This window comes from Rana temporaria, chromosome 11 (assembly GCF_905171775.1).
Source record: "Rana temporaria chromosome 11, aRanTem1.1, whole genome shotgun sequence".
Classification (NCBI taxonomy): domain Eukaryota; kingdom Metazoa; phylum Chordata; class Amphibia; order Anura; family Ranidae; genus Rana; species Rana temporaria.
The window spans coordinates 145,836,294-145,863,175 of NC_053499.1; the positions used below are offsets into that span (position 1 = coordinate 145,836,294).

The window sequence follows — 26,882 nt, forward strand, 5'->3', positions numbered from 1 at the left end:
TTTTGTCACATTAAAAAAGATGCTCATATGGAGCCATATCATGCCAGTCGTGGTCAACCACATGCGTCCGCAGTGACCACACCATGCCATATTCTGACCTTTTGTGTGTAATTATTTTGTATTTTTAACATCAAAGTATTACAAACAGAAGCAAAACTCAGTGACTTAGAAAATGAAGCGCTGTGACTGATATTAGTGCAGGATAATGTATGTGAGAATAGGGTAGTATAACACCTAAAGCTGAACTCCAGACACACAAACTTTTATTTAAGTATACTTCTGTATATTTCAATAACCACAAAGAATATATATATCAATTTGTGTACACCAAATGCCTCTGCAAACACATATATTACCAGGGGAGGGCTGACAGCCTTAGGCCTGGGAGGGGGGCAAGTCAAGTGGCCCATTGAACCACCGAATCAGCTCACCATCCATCTGCACCACATTCCCCGCATAAAGAGAGGGAGACTGCTCCATATTGCCCCAGAGAGAGAGAGACAGTTTGACACTGCCTGCACAGAGAGAGACTGCTTGACACTGCCTGCACAAAGAGAGAAGGACCACTTGACACTTGACTGTTGACACTTCCAGCACACATAGAGATAGACTGCTTGACACAAAAGTAGCAATGATTGAGCTGCATGCAGCCTGTGCAGAGAGCACCAGGCCCGCCCACTACAGGCTGCCTGTAGAAAACCACAGGAGGGGACGGAGACAAGGTCATCTGGCACAGAGAGAGCAGAGCTATAGGAAGGCCCAGCAGGTCCCACCCACCACAAGCTGCTTTAAAAAAAAAATTACAGCAGGGGGTGTAGATGAGACCAGTCACCCTGCAGAGGACAGAGATCAGCAGCAACTGACTTCTGCAAAGAGACAAAATTCCACACTGGTATACTGCACAGATCTGGATGAAATATACAAAGCCCACCAATAATTAAGGAAAAATACATACACATAATGAGATGTTTATTAAAGATCCTTCTGAAATTTTCTGACACTCCATCTACATACTAAATGACTATATCCATATCTTATACTTCACCCCTCTGTTCGATGGTCCCATGTTTTTGTGTGACCTTGTGGATGATTTAATGGGAGTCCAGTCTGGATTAAGTTGGCTCTGCAACCATTGAGCTTCAAGTTTGAAAATGACTTGCTAAGCTATTGCTAGACTTGCCAGGCTTCACAAGTTTGTTGCACAATTGCAGCAAGTCTGCATTGCATGATCCCAGATCAACTTTCTCTGCAAAACATTTGGCATGTCTGCTGCAAGTTTTGGTTCAGTTATGTTGTGCAATAGTCATCCCACCACAGGGGTCACTGTGACTTGCAGAGCTCTTGCTGTAGACAACTACAACTTTGCTCTTGCCATGTAAATTTGCTTCAAATTGGAAAAGTGTCAACTAGAACTTGTGCTTCGAGTGCTCTGCAAGTGTACAACTTTCCAGTGAAAATGTGCAGCAAGTTAACAAGACTTACAATTCAACATTGCCACAAATTTGTGGCAAGGTATCCTTGCTATCTGAGATGTTCCTGACATTTTTTGAAGAAGTGGTTTGGATAAGTATTGAAACATCTTCAACATCACAGAACAAATCCTCTTGAATTTGACTATTACGAGCTACAGTGTGATTTTGAAAATAATCAAGGTCACAGTTGAATATATCCCCCCCCCCCATCTCTCTGACACTAGAACAAGAAATGGGGTTGGAAAGAGGTGTCACCAGGACAGGGAGACGGAAAACATCACAGAAATTCTAACCTTTTCCAAAATGTTTTTGTTGATGTATGTGCTCCCATTGGAGCCTTATCTATCACTTAATAACTAATGAAAATTCTTGCAGTGTGTACATTGGTTGTAGAGAAGTCAACCCTTAAGGGCTACACTCTTCCACATTAGTTCATTCAATAAAGTTTTTTTTTTTTAGGAAAAGAAATGTGAATTACATTTTATATAGTATATGATTACTACACAAGCCATTTTGAATGCAATGTAATTATAATTATCCTTGCTACTTCAATCTAAGGTCAGCCTTCTATAGCTGCCAAATATATTTTTTCTTCTAAACATAGCAAGACACAATTTGTAGACAGGAATTCCCTGAACTATTTTTCCTCTGTGCCTTAATTGGCTTACTACCTTCCTCAGAAGTCCGCACAGAACTTAAAGAGGAAGTAAACCCTGATGGGTTTTACTTATTTTTGTTCCATGCACAGTAAATGCATAATGTGCTAGTATGCATCACATACTAGCACATTATGTGACACTTACCTGCAAACAAAGCCTGCTGTGTCCACACTGGAGGCCGCATCCATGTTCGCCCCTCTTCCTTCCGGGAGGCTGTGGACTCCGGCTCTGTCCGTAGTCACGTGACGTCACTCCCACACATACACACAGAAGCCACCAGTCATGGCACTCGCCACTGAAGAAATGGCACGGAGGGCCGTTTAGGAGATATTTACTGTACCTATAGATAAGTCTTATTATAGGCTTTCCTATAGGTACAACTTGTAAATAGAGATTTACAACCTCTTTAAAGTGGTTGCAAACCTCAGGCATAAAATATGAACACAGCATATTCCCCTATAGTGTGTGCTTGTCTCAACAAAGAACACTAAGTGTAATTTTTGTCTTTGATTTTTGTTTCACTGCTATCAACATGAATCACTTCTGACAAGTTTTCCTGACACCAAGAGAATAAAGGTGACATGCTAGGGATCTCCAGCTGATTGACAGCCTCAGCTTTGTTCCTGTGTGAAAGGGGATGTGTCCCTTTCCACCAATCGGCTCACTTAGCTCTGCTTTTCTGGCAGGTCAGAAAAGCTTGAGGCTGGGTTCACACCTATGCGAATTGGATACAGGTTTCCCTCGCATCCAATTCGCATAGCAGGAGAATGTGACCGGCTCTCTATGGAGCCAGTTCACAGGGCTCTACTCCAGGGCCAAATTCAGGCAAAGATTCGGCCCTGAACCGGACAACAGGGACGCACTGCGTTCCTGTGCGATCCGAAGCCAGTTCCAGTGTGAACAGAGCCTTAAACATTCTGGACATGTAACCAATGTAGAGAAGAGAAGACTGAGGGTATACAGGTATAATTTATATAGGAGAATTTGTTTAATCTCTGTGTATCACCTGAGGCCTGTTACTTGACTAGGTATATGTAAGGGTTTACAATCACTTTAGAACAAATTAAAGGCAGCCTACTGCATAGAATATTCAATCCACAATAATGTCCCTAGTTTTAATGGGATGTTATCCTTTTGTGGAAAACTTTGATGAAAGAACCGCCTGTCTAATGGGAGGCATGGGGTACCATGTTTTAGTGATTTATTATGTAATTGCAGTATAGATACAGAACCATCTGCTTAGCATTTATTTAGAAAGATCATAGTAAGTGCACGCATGGTCAGTTCTGGTGCTTCCCACCAGTAAAGCATTAAGTGGAATATTCAGTGTTTAACTGCCTGTGTTGACATCCACAGAATGTGATCTGCCAAGGGGACCAAAATGTTTGGGTCTCTACTAGCAAAATTACTTTTTCACATGTCCAAGTAAACCTAAGCAGATTTATGACTGCAAGAAATGAGGAATTGTATTTTTCAGTTTCACACATACTGAAAATAAAAAAGCAGTCTAATATTGTATCATACGCAAGAGAGACCTCATTTATTCATAGATACTAGGGTTGTACCGATACTAGTATCGGTATCGGGACCGATACCGAGCATTTGCCTAAGTACTTGTACTCGGGCAAATGCTCAGATGCTTCAGCCGATACCTGGACAGTCAGGGTGATCAGTGCGGTGGGGGAGTTACAAGCACTGATCACCGCTGACTGTCCTCGTATCCTCCTCCAGCCCCCCTCCGTGTCCCACTCCATACTGCCATCTCCCTCCGTGCTGCCATCCGTGCTGCTGCCGCCGTGTGTCTCCTCCCCCCCTCTCTCTCTCTCTCTGTCCGTGCTGCTGCCGTATCCCCCCCCCCCATGCTGCCGCCGTGTTTCTCCCCCCCTCTCTCTCCATCAGTGCTGCTGCCGTGTGTCTCCCCCCCCCTCTCTCTCTCTGTCCGTGCTGCTGCCGTGTCCCCCCCCATGCTGCTGCCGTGTTTCTCCCCCCCTCTCTCTCCATCCATGCTGCTGCCGTGTTTCTCCCCCCCCCCTCCCGTGCTGCCGCCGTGTTTCTCCCCCCTCTCTTTCCATCCGTGCTGCTGCCGTGTGTCCCCCCCCCCCCTCTCTCTCTCTCTGTCCGTGCTGCTGCCGTGTTCCCCCCCCATGCTGCTGCCATGTTTCTCCTCCCCCCCTCTCTCTCCATCCATGCTGCTGCCGTGTTTCTCCCCCCCCCCCCCCCGTGCTGCCGCCGTGTTTGAGTGAAGAGAAGAGAGAATCAGAGGGATGAAGGTCCAGAAAGTGGCAGTTATGGAGGAGGGAAGGACAGAGGGTTTTGGTCTTTAGGAAGAAAGGAAGGGTTTGGTTAAAGAAGACTGACATTTGTGAAGAAGAGAGTGGCAGAGGAGTTTGAGTCTCTAAGAGGGGGGAGGAGAGCTTTGGGTTTTAAGAGGGATCATTTTGGAGAAGAGAGAGATGGAGGGATTGTGATCTAGAAGAACGGTGTAGGAAACAAAGTAGGGGTTTGGGTTCAGTGGAGGGATAGTTATGGAGGAGAGAGGGAAAGAGGGATGTATGAATTTAGGTCCAGAAGAGGGGGACAGTTCTGGAGGAGAAAGAGGTGGAGTTGTGTAGTTCTAGTAGGAAGCAGTTGTAGAGACGATGGGGTCCCAAAGAGAGCTGGTTGGAATTTACAGACAGACAAAAAAAAAATTGCACTGTCAAGTTTTTTTTCTTTTTTTTGTGCTGTTCCCCTTGGAATGAATCCAGTTGTGTGAGGGTCAGCGAATAGGTGCCAGACCCACAGTGAATTGTATATAGATGGAATTGTGATCATTTCAAATGACATGTTGCCATAACCCCCCCACCCAGTCTCCCTCTTCTTCTGCTTATTTATAAACGAATGATCTGATTTATATCGGTCCAAGACATGAGAATAAAAGCCCAGTGACTGCTGAACATATATCAGAAGATGAAGCGATCTGCTGCGGATCAAAGCAAGCACTTGATCTGGATGTGATTACGGGGAGTGTTTGTGTAGCTGAGGTCACCCTGTGTTTGTTGTACACAGTTCTGTGCTGCATATGTGATTACAGCGCTTCTGCAAGGCCAGCAGATTTGGGGTGCAGCACAGCCTTATCTGTTCTCAGTATTATTGTAAACTGTCATTTTTTTGTGGGATGCTTTTTGTCTGGTGGGATGATAATGACAAAAGGGACAAGAGCGACACCTATGTAACCCATATGTAACTGCAAGACTTTCTAGCCTTAATCCCAGGTTCACACTGGGCTGTGATAATGAAGCCGTGTCAGTTCAGCTGAACTCGCACGATTTAAGCTGAACTTGCACGATTTCACTCCCGCTTGTCAGTCCGGATTTTGGCCGCGATTTACAGAGACATCTGTGCAGTTTCTGTGTAAATCGCGGGCCGAAACCGCGAAAAGTAGTACAGAAACTACTTTTTGAAATCGGTGCAGCCCCGCAGCTGGGGACGTGCCATTTTTAGAAAATGCTGCCAATTTGAAATGCGATTTGACATGTCAAATCGCACCAGTGTGAACCAGGGCTAAATGCAGGATAGTTGTACAGTAGCTGTGCATTCAGGTTGCCAGTCAACTTTATGGCATATGTGGGCTCAACAAAGCTGAGCAAATACTAGAAGCCAGTTAACCAAAGCTAGCATGTTAATTTTTTTTTTTTTTACCGTTTAAATGAAGGCTTGGTTGCTTACACTCCTGAGATTCAGGGCAAGGACCAGTCTATTAGGGCCCTACTATATTTATTAGACAAAAATTATTCCTTTATCCAAGTCTGAAATTGGGGTCAGTAATGCCGCATACACACGGTCGTTTTTTGTGATGAAATAAAACAACGTTTTTCATCATGAAAAAAAAAACAAAGTTTTTCTAACTTCATCATAAAAAAACGACGTTGCCTACACACCATCGTTTTCTGAAAATGCTCAAGCAAAGTGCGGTTACGTACAACGGCACTCTGTTCCATTCAAGCTCCTGTCTCATAACTTGCTTCTGATCATGCGCGGGTTTAAAACGTTGTTTAAAACATCGTTTTAGCCCACACACGATCATTTTTTATGACACAAAAAAACGACATTTTGAAAAACAGGAAAAAATTGAAGCATGTTCGAATCTTTTTTTTGGTCGTTTTTTAGAAGACAAAAAACGATGTGAAGCCCAAATGATGTTTTTAAAAATGTTGTTTTATTTCATCACAAAAAATTACCGTGTGTACGCGGCATAAGGCTCCATTTACACTTGTGGGACAAGTCATTCCCCTTGTTTTCCAATGATAACCATTCATGCATGTGTGACTTAAAGTTGCAGCAACTTCGGAGTAGTTTATGCACTACTTTGGTCTGATGTTCGTGCAACTTGAGGGCCATAGACCTCAATGTTAACCCTCAAAAGTTGCATGAAAGTCATACCTTAATGTTATAAAATGCAACAGTTGTCCATTATCACTGGTCAAATCCAAATTCGTATCCAAGTTGCATCCAACCAAAGTTGTGTCAAATTTGCACTCCGAAGTTGGTGCAACTTTGGAGTTATACAAGTGTCAATGGAGCCTTAGGTCGAGTTTACACTGCTCCCAAGTCGGGCGTCTTCTGATCCGATTTTGCCCTGCGACTTCGTGTCCAACTTCCATTTGACTTCAATGGATGGAATGAGACTTTGATCCAGCTATATCAGGCCCTTCAAGTCTGGTGTGGATTTTAAGGGGAAACCTAAATGCCCCCCCTCCTGGACCATACCAGACCACATGCCCTCAACATGTGGGGGTTGGGTGCTTTGGGGCAAGACGCAGAGCCTCATGGTGATGTCACCGGATGGCCAAGCCCCATGGCTATATAAAAACTGCCAGACATCGGCGATGACACAATGGCGGGAGCCAGAATCGGAGGAGGACCAGGTCGGCAGCAGAGAAGACAGCAGCAGAGGGAGAAGATTGGATGAATAGCACATCACTGGAGAGAGAAGACAGCAGCCGAGGGAGAAGACTGGAGGAATAACACATCAGTGGAGGGGGAAGTTAGCAGCGGAGGTAGAAGGCCTGAGGAAGAACACATCTGAAAAAGAAGACACGGAACTACGATGGGGGACATTCTTAATTTTTAATAAAGGACTATTAAAGGACTAATAAAGGGGTGAATGGGTACCCTACGCTCACATGGGGGGGGGGGGGGTGTCCGAGAACCCCTTGTTAAAGGGGGCTTCTAGATTCCAAAAAAAAAAACATGCCCGTAGACCCCCAAAACCACAGCCCAGGGTTGTCGGGAAGATGCCCTTGTCCCCATTAACATGGGGACAAGGTGCTTTGGGGTGAGGGGCGCAGAGCCCTCATGGGGAACCATTCATTTTGACATGTCATGTGACTTGTGCTCTCGAAATCAGATCATATGTCTGACCAGTTTAAATGGGCCCTTAAAGCAGAGCTCCGCCTTATTTTAGACATTAGCTTAATCATACTACTGACTGTAACAAATGTTAAAACCGATGTTTTTTATTTTTTAATCTGAACAGTACCCTATATTTCAGCTTGTTTCCTGTCTGCACAACTGCTGATATTCTGTGGGTATAGCGTCACTTCACGTACCACACAGTGTGCTCTGGAAGCTTCTGTCATAGCTCCCAGTATTAATTGCGGAGCATTGCTATCAAATATCGCGTGATGGCAACACACAAGTTGACGTCCCTGTTCGCTGTTACGAGTGCGCATGTGCGGGATCGAGCGGTGAATGCTGAGCATTCACCGCAACAAGGAAGTGGCTGCTTGCCCACAGTTAAAATGGAAACCGCGCTACGAGCAGAATATACGTTTATATTGCAGATGGAATCTAACAGCAGAGGACTTTGAACACCAAATTAGTGAGTACATTTTATGTATGCTATTAACCATTGAACTACCTAAAAAAAAAAAAAAATCTTATGGACGTGGGAGATCCGCTTTAAGCACGGCATTACCATACTTGTAAACAAAAATCATTCTTTGCATTGCACACTTGTGGGGAGTTTAAGCATTTCAAAAGACTAGGAGTTTCTTAAGTGTGACTGAATTCAAAATTCATCTATTTTTTATTTATTTATACTCTATCTGTAGCATGCACACCCTCTTTCTTGAACACTGCTTGTTCAATTTGCTTAGAACGTTTTGCAAGAAAGCATATATCGGTGTGTAAAAAAAATACACAAGTCCATGTGCTTTTGCACTTAAGTCGCAGGGTTGATCGTTACTGACCCTCCTACCCAAAACCATTGCTCTTCAAACCCTCAATTTGAACTTCTGCAAATCAGAGTGGTACATTTATAAATATGTCACAGTGATGGTAAGGTGCACATTGTCTTTGCCCTATTATCATCTAAAGTATTTTAAAACCTAGGGACAGGTTTACAACCTGACAGATATGTATACTTTTAATTTAATAATGGAGTGACTGGCAGCTAGGATGCCTCTTATGATGTAACAAATTGATCTGCTAGCTGTGAGCTAGATTTCATATAATTTTAATTACACGTATTGCTGTGAGCTCAATCTATGATTTTAGAACTATGACTTTGATTATTCCTGTAATGAAGGAGATGAGAGTTTGCATTACAATCAGTGATTACACAAAGCAGGAATGAGATGTTTTTATCTCAAAGAATCAAATCTCATGCTGTTTAATTTCTTGTTTCTGTGAGTAATTACGTGCTTTTAAATATCAAAAAATAATGCATTTTAATCATGGGTTATTATTTAATGGTATTTTGTAGATGAGATCAGCCAGAAAAGTGCAATAGATAGATGGATAGATAGATAAATTGAACTAAATCCCTGCAAAGAAGACATTTAGGCTGAGTTCACACCTATGCGAATTGAATGCGTGTTTCGCCGCATTCAATTTGCATAGCAGGAGAATGTGACTGGCTCTCTATGGAGCGGGTTCACATATCTCCGCAGTAGGTCCGGTGCGGTGTGCCGGAAAAAACGCTTGCATTTTTTGGTGCGTTTCAGGTTTGATGTCAGCCCAAAATTTGGGCTGAAATTGGACCTGGACCGGTGAACCAGCACGTACCAGACCCCTGCTGTGCGCCACATGCAGCGGCATTGTGAACCCGGCCTTAATATTGCTGTCTGCTGTAATAAGGAGAACCCACCAGCTAAAGATCTGCAGAATCCATCACAGCAGATCTGACCATGTATTGTCTTTGCATGGGGAAAAAAAATAACTGTTTTTAATATTTTATTTCAGTGACAGGGTTGCTTCAGGCAGGATTGTTACATCCTACATATTCATATATATTTGGAATTTTAGCCAGAGTGTGCAATGCAAAAGGCAGTCAACAAGCACAAAGATACAACTTTCACACACAAGACAGGTGATGTAGATGACAGGCATTGAACTGATATGTGAAAGGAAGGAAATGCACATTAAGCCTTAATTCTTAGGTCAGAAAGTCTCAGTTGTTGTGGGATTATATAGGTCATACATGTCATGGGATAAAGTTAATGTCCTCATTTGTAATTTAATCAGGTCAAGGAGGTTTTCAGTGATGTTGAAGATCCTAATTTAAAAAAATAAATAAAAGTGGTTCAGGTCATTGAAGAAGATGTTGTCAGTGCCTGATGGGAATTAGAGGAGATGGTTCTACATTGGGTATACTTGCCTCAGACAGAAATGAGATGTGTTTTAAAAGGCAATCATACAGAAGAGCTCCTGTGATCTGTAAAGGGACAGGTAAACCCTTATGCCGCGTACACACCATCACTTTATGTGATAAAAAAACGACGTTTTAAATCATGAAATAAAACAACGTTTTTGAAACGACGTTGCCTACACACCATCGTTTTTTCAAAATGCTCTAGCAAAGCGTGGTTACGTTCAGCACTCTTTTCCATTGAAGCTAGCTTCATAACTTGCTTCTGAGCATGCGCGGGTTTAAAAACGTTGTTTTAAAAGTCGTTTTGCCCACACACTATCATTTTAATTGACACAAAAAACGACGTTTTGAAAAACGACACAAAAAATTGAAGCATGCTTCAATTTTTTGTTGTCGTTTTTCACAAGACATAAAACGACGTTTCCCCCCATACACTGTCATTTTAATTGACGTTTTTCAAAACGTCGTTTTTTTTCATCACATAAAGTGATGATGTGTACGCGGCATCAGACCTTTTATAGCAGGGATCTTCAAACTGCAGCCCTCCAGCTGTTGCCGAACTACACATCCCATAAGGCATTGTAAAACTCTGATATTCACAGACATGACTAGGCATGATGGGAATTGTAGTTCCTGAACAACTGGAGGGCCGTAGTTTAAAGACCCCTGTTTTATAGCATTACCAGCCAGGGTTAGTGCGTGTAAATTCCTATTACCTGTTAGAAGGCCGCTCTGTGGAAGACACATTGAGGGTCATTTACTATAGTGCAAATATGCGATTGCATGGTAATTAGCAATCAAAACACCAAATAGCGCTAATTAGCACCCAAATGCAATTCACAATAGCGCTGGCGAACAAATACTCCCAAAATCAATTTCACTATAGAGCCCAAACCCTTAGGGCCCTTTCACACTGGTGCGTTTTTGCGGTAAAAATAGCGCTATTAAAACGCTCCCCATGCCCCTCTCCATTGAAATGAATTAAAAACGCGGTAACATGGTGGTAAAATCGCGGTGTTTTACCGCGATTTTAACGCTCTGTTTTTACAGCGGTTTTTAATTCATTTCAATGGAGAGGGCATGGGGAGCGTTTTGTGGGCGTTTTAATAGCGCAATTTTTACCGGAAAAACGCGGGGAAAACGCACCAGTGTGAAAGGGCCCTTACTCTTCTTAGGACCTGAAGAATTGCACATGAAAATAATGTTTAGAGCATGATATCATCATCTAAATGGTACTGAAATATGTGGTATATTGTTTAAAGATAATCTGCATTTAAAGTGTGTGAAACAATAATTACTACACTGAAATATCTTTAAAAGTCTGAGAAAAGATACATTTTCCGTCTCTTTACAACTAGGTGCCAACACAACTGAGCATGCTCAGACATGCAAACTCATTTAAACTCCCATGCCTTTTTTTACCGGGAGCTATGTTAAATACCAAAATGAGCGCTGGGTTAAAAATCGGCGGTCACGGAGCTTAGGACCGGGTCGCGGGCACGCGCCTGCGACCCACGGCTAGGCACTTAACCACTTCCAGACCTGCGCACGACGATGTACGTCCTATTTTTAAAGACGGATATCTCGGTAACGGCAGCAGCTGCTGTCACAACCGAGGTATCCATCTTTAGTGTGCGCGGTCTTGAATCCGATAATGGCGGTCTCCGCGGCGGATTCACCGCGAGATCGCCGTTATCGGTGGCGGGAGAGGGCCCCCCCCTCCCGCCGCTCTCCCGTGCCCTCCGTCGCTTACCGGAGCCGTCGGTAGCGGCGGAGGCGATCGGATGCTGTCGGCTGGTGAGCGGGGACGGGACTGAAGGAAAAATCTCCTTCGCCCGTCCCCATAGCTCGGCTGGGCGGAAGTGACGTCAAAACGTCAGTCCCGCCCAGCCTCTTAAAGAGACAATTTTTTTTTTTGGTCATTTGAAAAAATGACATTTTTTATTTTTTTTCTATTTTTTGCATTTAAGCCCAAATATGAGATCTGAGGTCTTTTTGACCCCAGATCTCATATTTAAGAGGACCTGTCATGCTTTTTTCTATTACAAGGGATGTTTACATTCCTTGTAATAGGAATAAAAGTGATAATTTTTTTTTTTTTTTCAGTGTTAAAAATTCTAAAATAAATAAAAATAAATGCGAAAAGCAAAAAAAATTTTTTTTAAAGCGCCCCGTCCCGACGAGCTCGCGCGTAGAAGCGAACGCATACGCGAGTAGCGCCGACATATGAAAACGGTATTCAAACCACACAAGTGAGGTATCGCCGCGATCGTTAGAGCGAGAGCAATAATTTTAGCCTTAGGCCTACTCTGTAACTCAAAAAAATGCAACCTGTAGAATTTTTTAAACGTCGCCTATCAAGATTTTTAAGGGTAAAAGTTTGACGCCATGCCACGAGCGGGCGCAATTTTTAAGCGTGACATGTTGGGCATCATTTTACTCGGCGTAACATTATCTTTCAAAATATATAAAACAATTGGGCCAAATTTATTGTTGTCTTATTTTTTAATTCAAAAAAGTGAATTTTTTCCAAAAAAAGTGCGCTTGTAAGACCGCTGCGCAAATACGGTGTGACAAAACGTATTGGAATGACCACTATTTTATTCTCTAGGGTGTTAGAAAAAAAAAATATATAATGTTTGGGGGTTTTAAGTAATTTTCTAGCAGAAAAAAATGTTTTAGTCTTGCAAACACCGAATCTGAAAAAAACCTAAGGTCTGGAAGTGGTTAAAGAGGACGTACAGGTACGTGTCTGTGCCCAGCCGTGCCATTCTGCCGACATAAATGTGCAGGAGGCGGTCCTTAACCATTTAAGACCCGGACCAAAATGCAGGTAAAAGACAAGGCCCCTTTTTGCGATTCGGCACTGTGTCACTTTAACTGACAATTGCGCGGTCGTGCGATGTGGCTCCCAAACAAAATTGGCGTCCTTTTTTTCCCACAAATAGAGCTTTCTTTTGGTGGTATTTGATCACCTCTGCGGTTTTTATTTTTTGCGCTATAAACAAAAATAGAGCGACAATTTTGAAAAAAAATTAATATTTTTACTTTTTGCTATAATAAATATCCCCCAAAAGTTTAGGCCGATACGTATTCTTCTACCTATTTTTGGTAAAAAAAAACTTTTTGTTTAGGTACAGTGTCGCACAACCGCGCAATTATCAGTTAAAGTGACGCAGTGCCAAATCGCAAAAACTGCTCTGGTCATTAAGGGGGTATAACCTTCTGGGGCTGAAGTGGTTAAAGCGGTAGTAAATGGCACCTTTAAAAAAAATAAAAACCTGGAATGCATCACATACTAGCACATTATGAAATACTTACCTTAGAACGAATCCCTCCAGCGGTGAGCTGTCACTGCTGACAGGGCTTCAATCTTCATCCAGTCTTCCTTTACGGGTTTGAGTATTCTGGCCATCTGATTGGCCGAGCTGTGATGACGTCAATCCCAAGTATTCGCAGAGGAGTCACGCCCGTGGCACAGAGCTATGAAGGAATGGCACGGGTATGCCGTCCCTTCAGAGCGCATGCGTCGGTGATGTCATTAGCTGCATGCAGTGTGAACGTTTCCTAAGCAGTGCAGGTTTAGGAGATATTAACTGTACCTACAGGTCTTAAGCCTTATTATAGGCTTTTCAGTAGTTACAAGTAAAAAAAGACTTTACTACCACTTTAATCTCTCAGAAATAAAGACACACTCCTCTACCCAAGCTTCCCAAACACATGCATGCAGTGTTGCAAGTGCAAATATGTGGATTTGAATTTATTGCAAGTAATAGTTTGAAATTCTAAAGCACCATAGTGGCACCTTCATCTTTTAATAAGGGGAACCGAGGAAGCCTATGACATACGAGTACAGATGGTCCTTATTGGATGGAGTGGTGGAGAGATGCCAGAGCTATCTAACAATATCTTCCATGATTCACAAACCAGCCACACATGTTTTCCTGATGATATGGGCGATTTTCAGTCATAACTGATAAATTATCCAGATTTAGTCCAACATATGGTTTACAAATGACCCACTTTCACTGGTGTGACCAGCACAGAATGGACATAATTACCATTTTGCGCGCAGGAATGAAAGTAAATAGAAACAGCAGTTGGCTGATTTTGGTAAACTTATAATCTATGGAGAATTCATACTATAATAAGCAACAAGGAACCAGATTGTCTCAGTATTGCCCATAGTTATCACTTAAATTAGTTATGTCATTCCCCTAACCTAACATATGAAAGCTGGAACCAATTTTTATTTTTATTTTTTCTTAGGATGAGGTCTATCTGTAATTTCCTTTAGTGAAATACATGACGTCATATTCCTCATAAGCTCTGAGGGCCAGATTCACAAAAGAGATACGACGGCGTATCTCCTGATACGCCGTCGTATCTCTGAGATACGATTGTCGTATCTATGCGGCTGATTCATAGAATCAGTTACACATAGATAGCCCTAAGATCCGACAGGTGTAACTGTGTTACACCGTCGGATCTTAGGCTGCAATTCTAGGCCGGCCGCTAGGTGGCGATTCCATTGCGGTCGGCGTAGAATATGCAAATGACTAGTTACGCCGATTCACGAACGTCCCCTTTGCCCGTCGATCTAAATTTACGTAGTTTCCGTAGAGATGCGTCGTGTAAAACTAAGGGTGCCCTCTAGGTGGTGTAACCCATGTTAAGTATGTCCGTCGTTCCCGCGTCGAAATTTTAAATTTCACGTTGTTTGCGTAAGTCGTCCGTGAATGGCGCTGGACGCCATTTACGTTAACGTCGAAACCAATGACCTCCTTGCGACGTCATTTAGCGCAATGCACGTCGGGTAATTTTACGGACGGAGCATGCGCAGTACGTTCGGCGCGGGAACACGCCTAATTTAAATTGTGCCCGCCCCATTTGAATTAGGCGAGCTTGCGCCGAGCGGATTTACGCTACGCCGCCGCAAGTTTACAGCCAAGTGCTTTGTGAATCAGGCACTTACGCTGTAAACTTGCGGCGGTGTAACGTAAATGGGATACGTTACGCCGCCACAGCGTAACGTAGTTCTATGTGAATCTGGCCCTGAATTATTATTTAGTTAAAAACTTTTACTTTTAAATATATTTTTATTGAAAAAGTAAAGGTCAATGAAACTCCCCAAACCAGGTGATCAAACAGCAATTTTCATGTTTTAAAAGTTATCAAAATCCATTGTTCTCCAGAAAAATTAAAAGCAACAGTTAACTAAAATAAGTTTATAAGTCTAATCTTAACATGCATATAAATCGGTGAGAATTGCTCTAAAAGTGAGTGGGAGAGAGATGCACGCCAGAAAACACCCCTCCTAAATATCTCTGTGAGAGAAGGGAAGCAATTCTTTTTAAATACTTTGCTAAGCTGATCTTATTTTTATTTTTTTCTGGTCCATTGTAGGAGTAAGATGCTACATTGTAAAGTTATAAGAGAACAGAAAACATGCATGTGCTCAATTGGCAAAGACATAAAAGAGACCATATATTTATTAGCAGAAAATCGCAGCATGAAATTCCCTGGCTCATCTACTGATTATTACATCTCGGTGTGGCAGGAGTGTGGAGTGCTGCAGATTTGATAGACAGTCTGCTTCTTGGTGGGATTGATACCTCTAAACACTTGTTTGTTCGTAGTCCAAAGTCTGAATATGATGTATCTCTGTCTTTATTGTGTCTTTGTTTGTGAGAAGATATACAAATGTAGACAGTTGTTTTTCTACAAAGTGCAAGAAAGGTCAAAGCAAGACCTTCCAACATAACCCTCTATTACAAGTGCATCTCAAAAAATTTGAATATCATCAAAACAGTTAATTTATTTCAGTAATTTCAATTCAAAATGTGAAACTTGTATATTATATAGATTCATTACACACAGAGTGATATATTTCAAGCATTTTTTTTTATTTTGATGAATATGGCTTACAGCTAGTAAAAACCCCAAATTCAGTATCTCAAAAAATGTGAATATTGTGAAAAAGTTTAATATTGTAGACTCATGGTGTCAAACTCTAATCAGCTAATTAACTCAAAACACCTATTACACAATCATGGGGAAGACTGCTGACTTGACAGTTGTCCAGAAGACAGTCATTGTCACTCAAGAAGAGGAAGTTAGAGTGCTGTATCCAAGCATATGAATGGAAAGTGAAGTGGAAGGAAAAAGTGTGGTAGAAAATGGTGCACAAGCAACAGGGATAACCACAGCCCTGAGAGGATTGTGAAACAGACCATTCAAGAATTTGGGGGAGATACACAATGAGTGAACTACGGCTGGTGTCAGTGCTTCAAGAGCCACCACACACAGACATATCCAGGACATGGGCTACAAATGTCACATTCTTTGTGTCAAGTCACTTCTGAACCAGAGACAATATCGGAAGCATCTTACCTAAGCTAAGGTAAGCCTGACAAGGGGGTCCTGTGTTGCTCCAAAACTTTGCATTTGTCTTTATGTAATCTATCTGCAATAAAAACGGAAGATTTCGGGTGTGCTGGTGAATATGTACATAAGTGTTTCTGGTATCCAGCTGGTAATCACTGCAGCACCCATTACTGCAATAGGAATATAGACAAGGCTTCTAATGAGCGAAGGAGAAAAAGGACTAGACTTTTTTGCTCAGTGGTGCAAAGTCCTGTTTTCGGATTAGAGTCAATTTTTGCTTTTCATTTGGAAATCAAGGTCCCAGAGTCTGGAGGAAGAGTGGAGAGGCACATAATCCATTCAGATTTCAACATAGGAGAGGACAAATACACTGGCTTTAACTAGCCTATGAAGCCTATTTTTCAAGAGGAAATCATGATATCTTTTATCCTATGCCGTGTACACATGATCATTTTTCAGGTTGTAAAAAACAAAAATTTTCAGCCTCTAGAAATTTTTTTTTTCAACTTCATCATTAAAACGACATTGCCTACACACGATAGTGAAAAAAAAATGCTCTAGCAAAGCGCAGTGACGTACAACACGTACAGCAGCACTATAAAGGGGAAGTTACATGCGGATGACGCCACCCTTTGGGCTGCTTTAGCTGATTTTGTGTTAGTAAAAGACGATTTGCGCTTTTCCCTGTTACAGCGTAATGAATGTGCTTACTCCATTACGAACGGTCGTTTTACCAGAACGACCGCTCCCGTCTCATAACTTGCTTCTGAGCATGCATGGGTTTTTTCACGTCGTTAAAGCCCACACACGATCATTTTTTACAACCCGAAAAATGACATTGTTTAAAACGTCGTGAAAAAATAGAGCATGTTTTTTTTTTTTTTGTCGTTTTTCAGAACCCGAAAAATGCTCTGAAGCCCACACACGATCGTTTTAAATGAAATTTTTAAAAAACTTTGTTTTTTACAACCCGAAAAATGATCGTGTGTACGCGGCATTAGGGTTCTAGAAATACTTTTAGACTGATTTTGTTGTTGAGCCCCTTCGGCACTAAAGTCCCAACCCTACAGATCAGGATTTTTCTTTCCTAAATAATGCCATATCGAAGTCCCCTCTTCTACTAGACATTTCCAGGACATGGGCTACAACTGTCGCATTCTTTGTGTCAAGTCACTCCTGAACCAGAGACAATATCATAAACATCTTACCTGAGCTAACGTAAGCCTAGACTGTTGCTCAGTGGTGCAAAGTCCTGTTTAAGCATGAAAGTACATTTTGCATTTAATTTGGAAATCAAGGTCCCAAAGTCTGGAGAAAAAGTGGAGAGGAACAGATTCCAAGTTGTATGAGGTCCAGTGTGAAGTTTCCACAGTTAGGGATGATTTTGGGGAGCCATTTAATCTGCTGGAGTTGATCCACTGTGTTTTATCAAGGAGGTGCTGATTTCATTTTCCAGCAGGACTTGGCACCTGCCCACACTGCCACTAGTTTAATAATCTTCGTACCCCTTCACTTGATAAGCCAACAAACTCGCCTGACCTAAGCCCCATAGAGAATCTGTGGGATATATTCAAGAGGAAGATGAGAGATACCAGTCCCAACAATGCAGACACGCTGAAGGCCGCTATCAAAGCAATCTGGGCTTCCATAACACCTCTTGATCACCTATGCCATGCCGCATTGATGCAGTAGTTCATGCAAAAGGAGCCCTGACCAAGTATTGCATGCATACTATACTGTACATGGACATAGTTTTCAGTAAGCCAACATTTATGTATTAAAAATCCTTTTTTATTGGTCTTGTGTTCTGAATTTGGTATTTTCACTAGCTGTAAGCCATAATCATGAACATTAAAAGTGAGAAATGCTTGAAATATATCACTCTGGGTGTCATGAATCTATATAATATTTGAGATTCACTTTTTGAATTGAATTCATGAAATAAATATACTTTTTGATGATATTCAAATTTTTCGAGATGCGTATATATATATATATATATATATATATATATATATATATAATACGCTTTCCTGGCCTTCTTTGGACCTTTTTGATTATACCCACTGCCGGGATATCACACCCCCGAACATGACCCTCCAGAAAATACTCCGCTCATGGCCTTTTCTCTACCTTTCTGATTATGCCCACCACTGGGGTATCACCTAAATCTCACACCCTCCAACATAAGTAGACAATACTCGGCTCCTGACCTTCTCTCTGCCTTTCTGATTACACACACCACTGAAATATTGTACCAAACGTGACATTGTCCTTAGTTTATGTGGACAGCAGGATCCACTTCAAAGTGTATCAATTTCATCCCAGGTTCGCCTTATTACTGCTAGGTCCTGCCCAAAGTTTGTCGGCCATGGGTTTGGGCTTTCTCTTTATTGCACTTTGATCACTGTACTCTAAACCAGTGTTTTTCAACCTTTTTTTAGTCATGAAACCCTTTTGATCTGTGCACAATCCCATGGCACACCAGTCTGAGGGCTCATGCACACCAGTTCATGCACATCACAATTGGCCCAAAGTACACACATTTGCTAAATGCGTGGGGGTGTCATTCAGAAATAATGGCACCCACATGCCACTGGATAAGGAAGCACATTTTTGTGCGGTACAGGAAAACATGAAATTTTGCACTTGTTACCTCACGGCACCTAGTCTGAACAAGCCCTAAAATGTAGTCTGTGAGGCAAAGTTTGTGATCATAGGTTATAACTCTTCTGAATTCCCCCTTCTAGCACAACCCCCCCAAATTCCTCCTCCTAGCCCAAAAACCACCAAATCCTCCCTGCTAGCACTACCTCCCCCCCCAATTCCTCCTCCTAGCACAAATCCTCCCTCATAGCACAAACCCCACTCCATCCACCCCCCCTCCACATTCCCTCTCCCAGCAGAATCCTCTCAAATACCCTCCCCTCCTACCACAAATGTGGGCTGTATCTAACACCCATGCAGTGTGTGGGCTGTGTGTGTTAACGCCCATGCAGTGTGACACTGGAAGGAGAGAGAGAGAGAGCACAGCCCGCATGGCTCTATCCTCCTCCCTGCAGCTATGTGTATTGTGCTCTCTCTCTCCTCACAGAATCATACTGCACGGGAGTTAACACAGAGTAGCACTCGGACCAAGATGTTTCTGCATCACCCCTGAGGACTCTTTGCAGTACCCCTGTTTAAAAAGCCTACTCTAAACTGTGCATAAGCTCTACGCATGCATGTGTACAGTTCATATTATGAGCACCATTACTTCCTGTGGGAGTGCAGTGTACATGCATTCATTTAGTAGTATGGGACTGGAGCAAGCTGAAGAGAAAAAGCCTCAGCTATAACCAATAAGCACACTGGACCTGGTCTGTTTTGTAGTATTGAGAAGGAGCTAGAGTTGGTTGGCAGGTTGATTGATACAATTAGTGAACTTACACTTTAGCTGTGATATTGCATCAGTTGTGACTAGGGATAAGCCGAAAACCCCCCCGGTTCGGTTTGCACCAGAACCTGCGAACGTACCAAAAGTTTGCACGAACTTCAGAACCCCATTAAAGCCTATGGGACTCGAATGTTCGAAATCAAAAGTGCTAATTTTAAAGGCTAATATGCAAGTTATTGTCATAGAAAGGGTCTGGGGACCTGGGTCCTGCCCAAGGGGACATGTATCAATGCAAAAAAAGTTGGGAAAAAAATCATTTTTTTTCAGTAGCAGTGATTTTAATGTTGCTTAAGTAAAATATTCCTTTTAAATATCGTACCTGCTGGTTGTCTATAGTATGCCTGTGAAGTGAGACATGTTTCCCGTGTTTAAAACTGTCCCTTCACAAAATGAAATTTCTGTAGGAAAAAAAGTAATTTAAAACTGCTTGCGGCTTTAATGTAATGTCTGGTCCCGTGCAAAGGACACTAAATCAAAATGCTGCAGGTCACTACCTGTATTTGTATGAGAACAGCAGAAATTGTATTCAGCTAAGCTTTAGGTGCACAGTATGCAAAGATTGTCCAAAGCATGCGGGTCATAGTGCATGCTTTGCCAATCATCAGCCAGCAATGCACTGCGATGCCGCAGTGAATTATAGGCCCTGGCACTCCACTCGAATTTGGCGCAAACAGCCCATACTGTTCGAAAATTCGGCGAAGGTCTAACAGCCGATGTTCGAGTCGAACATGGGTTTGACTCGAACTCGAAGCTCATCCCTAGTTGTGACAAACTCAGCTAGAGGTTTACATGTAATAGGAGAACCCAGTACAAGTGGGATTCATCTTTTGTTTTCTAGCATTGACCTCAGTATCATAAAAGTAATGCAACAGTTGTCTGCTCTTGTGGTTTGCCCTTATGTCCAGCAATTTTGTGTGACTGTGGGAGAACAGATTGGGCCAAGGGAACATACCTTAGATCTGCTGCTGATAACATGACTGTACTTCATTCCCAATGACATCACACACTGCGTTTCCTCTGATCCGGCAATAAGTTTCTATTTGCACGTTTGCCAATTTTTGTTTAAGCTCTCTGTACATTTTAACATGATTCTTCCTTTTAATGACATAACCCAGAGAGCAGAAACATGCCCGTCGGCCTCAAAGAGATTTTCTGTGTTAATGAATGATTTCCTCCCTGATCCTAGATTAGGTTCCTCTCAAAAATCCATCTATTCTAAACGCACAAGTTGCACTGTTTAGATTTTTTTGGCAAATGTTTTTCACAAGACTCTGTTAACATATCAAACAAAAAGCAATACAATCAAAGGAACTGTGTATATGTCTTATATATTGTATACATAGAGCCAGCAGACGTAGTCAGACATTATTAAACCAAAGAAAAGAAAAAAAAATAGTATATTTACTATATAGACCTAATGAGTATCAGATTATAAAAGTAAGCTGGTTTTCCAAAGCCTTCCAGGGGTGGTCAGACATTCATTCACGATACGACCACCAGCTGGCATTGATAGCTAGTGCTGCCACTAACAGGAACATTCAGCTTGGCTGAACAGTCTTGTTTAAACATATTGTATAATGCTTTAAAAAATTATTTTTTATTATGTTCAGACTAAATAATACAATGTTTAAAAATGTTTTATTTGAGAGAATGTGGCGTAAAATAATATTTCCAGGCATTTATATATATATATATATATATATATATATATATATATATATATAGCTATATTGGCCCGGATTGCACCAATGTACGATAACTATGCAGATAACTTTCCTGGCCGATGCCCCTGGAAGCTGGAAATCACTGAAGTACACACTTCTACTACAGTGATCTCCACATTCTTTTGGGCTCCGTTCCGAGTGGCCGGCCACTCAGAATTGGCACCATTCAGAAAATCCAGAAAAGTATTTTCTCAGTAAATGCAAAATGTTGTCTGATTGCACAAGGTGGAGAGCATGATGTAACTGCCCCACCTCATCCAATCAGAAAATTATTTGCATTCATTCAGAAAATGAAAAGCATTCTCTGAATGGTGCCCATGTCGAGTGGCTGACCTCCTGTGTTCCGTGAGCAGGAGTGCGGTCATTCAACACAGGACCTGAAAGTAAGTAGAGATTAATTTAGTAGTACACTTCAATAATTTCCAGTTTCCAGGGGTATGGTATATTCATAGCCACACTGGTCCAAGCTGGAACATCTATGTAACTATATATAATACAGCCATGGCTGGAATTTTTCTTTAAAAATTACCACTTAACCTCTGTTCTGTAACCGCACTGGTGAACGGAGTGAACCACAACTGCGGTTAACAAGGAAATCAATGCAATTCTCTATGCAACAACTCAGTACTAGGCCCCAGGCGTCACTCCTTGCAACAGGAGTTTGGGGGATCTATACAGCATCTCTGTGTCACATAAAGAAAGGCGTTAAGCTACTAAGCATGGACTACATGCGACCAAGGCTTAGCGATCACAAAATAATATTTTCTAAAGGTTCCAATGCACACTTGTACGCTAGTGATTATGAGTATTGCATAGCGTTGTGCATTAGGCGAATTAAGGGAGAAGGTATACAATACGTCAACCCTTAGCATAGAAAGTTTAGGCGAACATGTTCCGCAACTTTAGGGCATGTGCCCATATACAAGTAGCATTTATGTCAACGCGTAGTAAATATGTGTTGTAGCGACAACTGATAGTTGCATAAGAAAGGTAATTTAGTTCAGGTACTTTGAGGGTATACGTAGTAATACACAAGTTGTACTGGCAACTAATAGTAACGTATGAGAGGCAATATAGCTCAGGTACTTTGAGTGTAGATGTGCCTTTAATATATTCCTTAGCAGACAGTACATTAACACAACAGTATATCCTAGATATGTAGAGCAGCAGTAGACATAATATGCAATAGCAATTGTATAGCTGGTATATAAGTATCAGGTTTTCTATAGCACTACAAGTAACAGAATAACAACTTATCCATTTTGCTGGCTACAGTATAGGTAGTAGGGATCCTGTGGGGAAGGATGTTCAGTAAGGCCTCAAGGTTTGTTGTAGTAAGTGCAACAGCACTAATGGAGTAGTTGGTACCAGGAGCAGTGTTGCAGCATGAGGAGCAATGATGTCCAGGGATTGCTGGGAGCTGTAGTACCTCTGTAGCTTTAATAGTGGATGCCTCCAAGGCCTAGAAAGGCTGGTAGCCTAGCCGGCTACAGCCGACAATAATAGAACCCTGTCTGTGGTTCAAATGAATGCATATATAGGCCGTTAGCAAGATGCAGTGCATCAGCACTGATTTAAACAAGGTGCCGTGTGCGAAGCACTTCCGCGTTCCACGTTGGAACGCATTTTGGCGCCGGGCAATGACGTCATCTTGCATGTGCCGTATGCGTTCCAGCATGGAACACAATACGGCGCCAAAAGCGCCTATTCACAGAGGAGAGCTGGCGCAACGGCGCCTGTTTCACAAGCACAGGTGGCGCAACAGCGCCTGTTACATATTCCCACTGGGCCTCTGACAATGGAAATAACAAGTGGTGTGATTTCCTGCCAGGAGTGGTGAGCCTTAGGCCGGGTTCACACTGGTATAACATACACTCCGACGTTGGGAGCTCAAGTCGAATGACGTGTGTAAATCAATGATTCCCATCTTGACTGGTCCGACACAAGTAAAAAAAGTGAATGCACTACTTTGGTACAACTTTGGTCCTACTTCAACCCATTGAATATCATTGAAGTCGGATCTTTGTCCTAACCATCTGACTTGTGACATCCGACATGGTGATTACAGCAGCGGTAAAAGGAAATTATCTCACACTGGGATTGTTTTGATAGTCAGACTATCTCAAAGTTGGAGAAAAATCTTATCTTGTTCATTCAAGTCAGATGGAAGTAGGACCAATGTCGCAGGACAAAGTAGGATGACAGTTACAACAGTACCAGTGTAAACCCAGCCTGAATCTCAACATGGAGAGAAGTCCAGGCCCTATGAAAGGTTTTTAGGCTTGGGGCCCTAGGAACCTTCACAGAGACTAAATACTAAGGCCTTCTTTACATGGGCCTTGTGCGAATAGAACACTTTTACAAAACATTTACAACATTTATGGAAAGCTTCAAGCAGCTTGTTGAAGCCTTTGGGTTAGCTACAGTTTGGTTCAACTACAGTTTGGAGACATTAATTGGAGTGCTGACTGTTGCCTTAAATAGGCTGCTATATCTTTTAAGAAAATTGTAATAATCAGTAGTACACGCTGACTTCTAGATTAAAGTGTCCTTTATTCTACATTTACTTTCCAACCCTTCTATTACAACCTTTGAGGATGTAAATGTCCAAAAAGTAAATTCAGAGTTGTATAAATACCATAAATAAATTATTAAATAAATATCAGAGGTAAAAATGTAACTAGTTTAATGTATGATTTACAACTTCTAAAATTACGAAAGAAAAAGATCAGATCCATTGGCCTTATCTACAAGTGATGTTAAATGTAACCAGATTGGAGATTAACCATTGGTAATCTCAGTTCCTGGCCAGATCAGTGATTTGAAATTGGCAAGTGACTCCACCCTCGAGCGTCATTCTCGTGTAAATGGTGACATCAAGTCCTTTAAGCCTTGCTAACATTGTTTCGGTAATTAAAGCCTGATTAGACTTTGTTGTAACAAAGTCATTACCAGCTGGGCCTCATGAATGGCAGTGAGGTCATAGGCTCACTCTTGTGTCCAGGCGTTGGACTTACATCTGTTCCCGGAACATAATTATGTGTTGTGATACAGCTGATCACTTTCTGGATCAACAAGTACTGCAAAACCGAAACATTTGTGGATTGACCCCTGACTAGCTCATGAACCCTGAGAACTGAAAATACAATTCACATGCAGCCTGTCAGGAATAGTACAAGAGGGCATATGTAACAAAGTCAAGAAACAGTGTCTTTTTAAGGTGACACTCCATGCACTTGGTCTACTTCATAAGTGCAATACTAATGTTAACCACGGCCTATCAAAAAACTGAATAAACCCCACGATTAGTTAGCTATTATTTGCCTCAGATTATACAATTTTTATCGTATTGTTGTTTAAAATGTTTGTTCTATGGGCATTTTCCCCATATTTTAGTCATGTTTTTGGACAGCTTTTACAACACAGTTTTCATTTAAAGTACTCAAAAAACTATTTGCAGATGATGGGGAATTTTTTTTCTTCTCATATTCTATAGAGTTCATAGGCTACTTTCCTTGACCTCCTTCATATAAAAAAGGTAGCCCGCATACTGTGTGGGAGATGAGAATCCCCCTGCTCTGGTATAGAACATCTGCTGGTCATGGGGCGGTGGATTTAGGGTACCAAGTTCATTTTTAGAGATGCATTAATGTAAATACCAGCCACGTCTTTATCTCTAAATTATAATAATGTAGTATCATAAATATGTAATTTTGCCTTTAAAAATCTATTGTTTGTTTCTTTTTCAGCTTGGGAAAAGACAGTACAACCCCCCAAGGAGGATCTCCATCACCAATCAAAGTAGGTGATCTTGAAAGATTTAAATTAATTAAGGGTTGCAATTAGTGAAAACTTTGAGCGATGACTTCATTCCGCACACAAACCTCAGGCTGGTGTTCTATTGTTTAAAATTCCACAACACCTAGGAATTAATCATCTATTCCCCATGTTTAACTTGGCAGCCTCAGAGATGAATATTAACATCTAATATCTTCCAACTGTGACACTGCAAGCTTTCAGCCTTGGATTATTCTGACCTTAATGACGGAAGGAGGGTTTACATCGCAATACCCCCCCCCCCCCATCACTTAAACCAAGGATTGTTACATGAATGGGCATTTGACTAATAGCACCATAGACACAGGAAAAGGCAATGTTATTTAAGTTTTACTTTGTGCACAAATATTTCCCACACAATAAAGAGAAAGTGTGGCACAATTTTGGTGAATGCATTATTTGATGTAAAGCATATGTCAAGGCAAAAAATATACATATATTTAGTACATTTCTGCAACACATGAACATTTTCCCATGTTTTATCCCTAAAACAGGCTACTAAAAAATAACTGTTAATGTGCCAGAAATATAGTGTGCTCCCACCTTCTTTGATAACACAACTCTGGACTAGCATGTGGAGTTGGCTCTGCCTACTTCATTTCTAAAGGATTACAAAGAACATGTGGGCGGGGCTTGTCACCTGACAGAAACACCCTTGCAAAGGCGATTGCTAATGCCGGGACACGGGGGCCACGATCATGCAATAGTCAGGATTAAGGTGGCCCCTCAACTTAAAAGCGAGCTGTTGCCTTGCATAGTTCCACTTGATACATATAACTCATTTCATGTAACCGCACACCCTCTCCTTCCTTGCGATTTCAGCATTTCTGTGGGGACATCGAGGAGCCTGTGTCCTGTACCACTAGCACAGCCATGATTGCCACCTTACTCCCAGTGACAATGTGAGGATCTTGCCTGTCACACAGTGCGGACCTCTGTTGCTAATGAGCAATAACACTTTTGATCCACTTCTCCATAGATTACCTGTGCCACAATGTTGGTCACAGGTATAGGAAGGGGGTCAGACTCAGACTCACCTGCCCCCTTACTACCAATCTTAAATGCCCTAATCTACCGCTGGGTTGTTGCTTTAACTTTATTCACTACGTCACTGGTTACCCATGGCAACAGCACTGGCCTGTATTTCATACCATTGTAAACCATTTCATGGTGTCTATATCCTACCTACATCTCTTATTCATTCGCTTTTAACACAAGCCCTGTTATTTTGATACACTCTCGTACGCATCCCTTTGTAGGAACTTCAGACCAGGCATTTGATGGCTTTGAGAGCTTTTACTTAAAGCGTGGGTTCCGCGGTCCGGAAGTTTTTTTTTTTTTTTTGGTTCATTAAACGCTTTTAATCTTCACAAGATAGTACTCACATATTTAAGTCCTCTACTGCCCTGCATTCTCCGCCTACATCAAATGTGTATTTATAAAATTTTATGCTGGCTGTTTCCATTTTGCTTGTGGGCAGCGTGAAGCCCACAAGCAAATTCTTGCGGGAAGCGGGCGCATGAGCCGTGTTGACGGCCAGCGTAATAAAAAGTTCACGCCCCGTTTGTGGCGACAGGCTCCTCTTATTAGCATCTAAATCGTCTCCTGGGCAGTGTCACGCTGTGCTCCCAGGAGACATTGCAAACTCGCAGCTAAAGCGACACGCCCACTCCCGCGGGAGCTCAACCAGGAAATGCCTGGTTCAGAAATGACAAAACAAGGTATGTAGTT

At 41.9% G+C, this 26,882-nt stretch overlaps 1 long non-coding RNA gene across 1 annotated transcript in view; it reads left to right on the top strand.

Moving 5' to 3' along the window:
- The window catches only part of LOC120917822, a 340,441-nt gene that overhangs the window by 219,352 nt on the left and 94,207 nt on the right, over window positions 1–26,882 (top strand). Inside the window, exon 3 of the long non-coding RNA XR_005744237.1 lies at window positions 25,064–25,115. This is a non-coding gene — a long non-coding RNA (uncharacterized LOC120917822). The remainder of the gene's footprint in view (window positions 1–25,063; window positions 25,116–26,882) is intronic.